Source organism: Silene latifolia, unplaced genomic scaffold (assembly GCF_048544455.1).
Source record: "Silene latifolia isolate original U9 population unplaced genomic scaffold, ASM4854445v1 scaffold_20.1, whole genome shotgun sequence".
In the NCBI taxonomy this organism is placed as follows: domain Eukaryota; kingdom Viridiplantae; phylum Streptophyta; class Magnoliopsida; order Caryophyllales; family Caryophyllaceae; genus Silene; species Silene latifolia.
In genome coordinates, this window is record NW_027413163.1 from 9,561,803 (window position 1) to 9,567,410 (window position 5,608).

The following is a 5,608-nucleotide window of genomic DNA, read 5'->3' on the forward strand; positions in this document are numbered from 1 at the left end:
CGCCAATTATTCCGGGTGTAATTCCAGAGCAGATTTGTTACCACGTAAGCTTGTAGAATGATGGCTTTGCTTGACTCTTCCTTTCGGCCTCTCCTGAAACAATGAACAAACTGAGGGCTCGGCTTGGTACCGAGCGAACTCACTCCGACGCTCAAGTCAATAAACTTAAAAGGGATTAAGTTGTGTGTTACTTGGCACAAAGTATATTGTAGAGAGATAATGGAGTTTATACCAGATTAGTGTGTTTAACTGATTATTTTCGGATCCTTTCCTCAATGAGGGTTGAGGAGTATTTATAGACTTTCACCTTTTGTCACGTAGTGGCCAAGTGGCTAGCAGGTGGAAAGACTGTTCTACCCTCGGCCGAGGGACCCATGGCAGGCCGGCTGGCCTGGTTGACTCCATGCCGAGGGGTCTTGGATGTGAGTCCGCGGATGTGTATCCCGGCTGGCTAGTTGCCTAGCCGAGACCCAAGTGACAGGCCGACTGGCTACGTCGGTTAGGCTGTCCAAGGTGTTAACTTGCTGTGGATATCTTTGACCTTGCTCAATATGTTGACTCGGTCAGCGGGTGCAGAATATGCCCCATCATTAGGTTTAGGGTATTATAGAGTATGTAGAAACTAGAAACCCTAATTAGCAAGATGCCTCAACTCATAAGTTGATTCAATCATAATTACTAATTATAAGCTCATAGTAGAACCATACTCAATATTAAAATAAGCTCCCTTGTAAAATAAATACTTTTATTAAAACATTTAAAACGGTTTTCCAAAAACAATTTAAAAACTATTTTGTTGTGGGTTTAATAAACTTCACATCTCAATGTTATAGTAGAAGAGCTATAACATTGAGCTCTTATATAAGTAATGTTATAGTTGTGAGGCCATAACTTTACCAATGTAAGAAGTCCATTCTTACGTTACCATTACGAGATAATCACCTACGCTATTCTAATCTTCGTTAGGAGATCTTCGAGTGTAGGCTACTTCATCATTCAAGATTGATCAATCTTTAAATGAGCTTCATCTTCTCATGAATGCTTGAATAATTCTTCAATATCTTGTAATATCTTGATCTTTAATTGAGGGCTTGATCATAATATAAACGCATCATACTTTCATCACAATTCCTTAATGCTTGCGATTAGTAAGTCCAATCTAAAAGACTAAACAAACAATTACGCGCAACGAGTATATAGAATCTAAAGCACTCTTGACATCATCAAAACATAAACATATATATCTATATGGTTCAACACTTTCTTTATTATTGTTTTCATTTTATTTGCATAACCAACCAACCAATAACCGATAAACCGACCTCGATAAAATTCAATCCACATCAACTTATTTAACAAACTCCCGTCTCCTTGTGGTTCGACCCCTATTACAACATTAATTTTTATTTAGGGAATTTATCTTTGTTAGGTACACAACAAGCGTATCAAATTTTGGCGCCGTTACCGTGGAGACGCTTTTGTTTGTTATAAGTTGTTGAATTTTATCTTGTTTTATTTTGTCCGGGGAAACACTGGTTCATTAGGATCTTTCTCACGGTTTTCTTGCAGTTTTAGTGCCTTTTTCAGGTGGTAAAACTATCTCAAGGGGATCCTCATATCCGTCCAATGGTTGTATTTCCTTTCCTGCAACAACAAAACCAATCCTTTCATGGCTATTTGTCCCAATTTGACGAATACGTTAATTATATTGCTTCTTTTGGATTCATTTACAATGAATATGAATTGGGTCAGGTTGTGATTGAATGAATGGATTCTGAGTCCCGGTATTTGGCTCTTTACATGAGTTGTGGGAGTCATTACTACAAGAGTGCGGGGGAGCTTTGGGTTTTCCTAAGGTTCATAGCCGACCAATGTCGGAAAGTAGCTCGCCAAGAAGATTTAAGGTGTGTCGCAGAGGAGCACACAATGCTTATTCAAGCCCATTTGGAGCAACAAGCGTCTGAGGATCGTACCTTAAAAAGCCTCAAAGACTTGCTCACAAAAATGCGAGAAGAAATGAGCAATTTATAGAAGCTTGTACTCTTCCACCTTCCCAATGTGAGTCTTTTGCCCCTAATAATTTAGAATTATTGGAAGACGATGATGATGATCAGAATTTTTCTTTTAAAATTCTCCTTAACATCACTCCATTTGACCACTTAGAGACTCATGCTAATGACATTGATCTTGTAGTAGATGACACCCATGACATGGATGCTATTGGGCCCGATTTTAATGACACGGATGAGGTTTCACCTGAGCCTTTGGAAACCTTTGAGAATCCTTTCACGGAGGACATAGTTGACCCAATTGTGGTTAGTGCGGGACTTCGTGATGAGCCCATCGAGAATAAGTGGGAAGAACCGACCATTTCCAATGAGATCCACCTTCTTGATTCTTCATGCCACCAATTTGAGACCATATATGATGATAATTTGTGCACTAACGATTTATTTCATGGTCTTAAGCATGACACTTCATCTCTTGCTGACGAGTGGTGTAATAAGGTGGTTGTTTTTGAAGCCTCTCTTACGCATTTTGATAAGATTTTTCATCCTTATCCTTTGATCTTTTATGCGTTATTCTTATCAATTGCGTATATATGCTTTTGTATTGCTCATTCACAGGTATATGATTAGCTTCTAAGGGTTTTGACTTATTTTTTAAGGAAGACGAAGGCCGCAACGTTAGAAAAATAGGAGTCTAGCAAGACTTACAATTTGCGCTTCTCGGGAGGCAACCCGTGTTTTTATTTTTGCATTTTTGTTTTTATTTTTTGCAAATTTCTTGTTTTCATAGCATTAGCAATAAGTTTTAGACTAGTTGGTATTTTTAAGTTGTGTTTCATAGAAAATTGGAGATGAGAAGAGGGACATATGAAGAATGTCACGCTTGCCAATGCTATAACCCCGTTCGGGGACGTAACTTTCAAAGACGGGACGCTAAATTATCAAGGAGTAAAAGCAAAGTCAAAACTCGGAGAACCAGTCAACCCCGATCGGGGTGGGGTGTCCCCGATCGGGGTCATGAGCTTTCATATTCTTTGCCAAGTCTCTCGTGTCCTCATATCCTCCCGACGGTATCTACTCTCCTTCTTCTCTATTTTATCCATTTTTCTCACTAAAAATCACACTCAAATCCTCCTATTTTTAGATCAACCCCCCATTTATGCTAGCTTTGGGGGAGGCTAGCTAGTTTAGTGCGTTTGTTTTAATTTGCATTTTCATATTTCTTCCCTTTCCCCATTGAATATAACCCCTTGTCTTATGTGCTTTGAGCCATTTTCGCGGTTAGCTTGGATGATTTACATGTGGGCACATTGAGGACAATGTTATGTTTAGCTTGGGGGAGGGATTGCATTCGCATCTTAGTTAGTTTGAATTTTCAATTCAATAAAAATCTGAAAATTTGAATATTGTTAAGCAAGGTTTTGCTTCTTATGTTTTGTTTTCCAACCTTTTGTCATGATTTTTATACTAATATCCATATGCATTTCCCAATGATAGCTTAATATCTAATGACTCTTTATTATTGACGGTATTATTGCTTCATGGGGATGTCTTGACATAGTAGGTGGAAGATGGAATTTGGACCGAATAAGCTTGATCTTAACTATTGGCAAGCCACAAAGTTGGTATGGTAGAACCTCCTTAGACCGATGCATCCATATCCGGTCTCTCTTAGGTGAGTGTAGGTCTCCTTATGGTGTGTGTTTCATCAAAACGCACAAGTATGGTCTTTATTCCATCACTAACAAGCATTACTTTCATATTTTGCATTGCATTTGAAGCCTTTCACTTTGATTATATTACCCATTTCTAGCCCCCTTTACACATGCTTACAAATTCCCTAGCTACATTATATATTTGCCTACCTTGTCAAGCTAGTAGCTATGTCATTGGTGTAGGGTGTACATTTGGGATGTGTCTTAATGGAAATTATAGTGAGTTTGATTAAACGAAATTGCTAATTTCCGTTTCAAATGATAATGAAAAAAGAAAAAGAAAAGAAAAAACAATAAAAGAAAAGAAATGAATCATGAACAATGAGAAATGAAAAGAAGAAAAAGAACATGATTTGAAAAGGAAGAAAGAAAAGAAATGAAGAAAAAATAAATTCCCATGCTTTATTCATATATTTTGGGGAGTATTCCTATGTTTTACGTTGAAAAAGAGGTCAATAAATAATTGTATTTGACTTCTAAATATTGGGTTACTATAGGATCGGGATTGAGTATCCTTACATTTGGTCGTTGCTAGCTTGATCACCTAGCCCCAAAAAACCATAATTCACCTGTTCCTCCTTATTACCCATTACATATTGCCTTCTTCTTACTCTTTTGGCTTCTTATATGCTTGTATTTTTTATTGTTGTGTCTTATGTTTTGGATTGATTATCATATTAGATTGCGCCCACACTCTCATGAGTCGAGGATAGGTGAGTGCTACTCATATAAATATCCATTCACATATAAAAGAGCTTGAGTGTACCGTGAGAGTCCAGAGTAAAAGATCGTGCAAGAGCTTAAAAGTCTATTTGAATTCTTCCATGCTACGCCGTCATATAAATCTCATCCATGTTTATGCATTTTACTTATGCCCATGTTGTTTCGGAATTTGAGTCATATGCATGCTTAATGGTTTATTTTTGGATTATGCAATTGCAGGATTTAACTGCTTTCTACCCCTGTCTTAAGTGCTTGCTTGAGGACAAGCAGGGGTTTAGTTTGGGGGAGTTTGATAAGTCCATTTTATATAGAGTTTCACTCCCTATTTTAGCTCGGTTTTATGGTATTATTGCACTTATATTAGCTTATTTGTGAGCTAATCCCATGTTCCATGCATTTTGCGTGTATTCGTTACATTTTGTAGCAGTTGGAGCTTTTGTAGCTTTTTCCGTCAAAATGGCAAACATCGGAACTGTTCGAATTCCGTCACGTGGGTTCCCATATTCAGCACAATGGGTCGCCATTTCCTCAATAATGCCCCATCCCTTATCATCATCAACGTTCTTTAGAAATCTCCCATTGGATGCGGCATCAAGTATAGCTCTGTGGTCGTCGTACAACCCATTATAGAATTGGTTGCTCAAAAACCACTCATCAAAACCATGGTGAGGAAGAGACCTCACCAACTTCTTGAACCGACACCAAGCTTCATAAAGAGTCTCATCAGGTGCCTGCTTGAAACTAGTAATCTTTCCCCTCAGCTGATTGGTGCGCCGCGGAGGGAAATATCTCTTGTAAAAGGCAAGTGCGAGAGTCTCCCAATTGGTGATACCAGCAGCTGTACGGCCAAGATCGGTCAACCACTCACGGGCTGAGTCAGTCAAAGAAAAAGGAAATAGCACCTCCTTTATCTTGTCTTGAGTTACTCTCTTTGTAGCGGGAATAGTAGAGCAGTAATCAGTAAAGATCTTCATATGCCGGTGCGGATCTTCACCTGCCACACCCCTATACAGATTTCTCTCTACCAGATTTATGTAAGACGGCCTGATATCAAAGGTGTTGCCGTCCTCAGTCTGGAGGTTGAAGCCTTTAGGAATAGAGGATGCTTTAGGCTCCGAGTGACTTGCATTATTCGGCATCTTTACTGGTTGCTCGGCAGAA

At 38.7% G+C, this 5,608-nt stretch overlaps 1 non-coding gene across 1 annotated transcript; it reads left to right on the top strand.

Annotated features, from left to right (window-relative positions):
* The first annotated feature begins 5,104 nt into the window (after positions 1-5,104).
* LOC141638569 (small nucleolar RNA R71) lies at positions 5,105-5,210 on the top strand. Its single transcript, XR_012542117.1, has one exon. It is a non-coding gene; the product is annotated as a small nucleolar RNA R71 (small nucleolar RNA).
* Positions 5,211-5,608: the final 398 nt, after the last annotated feature.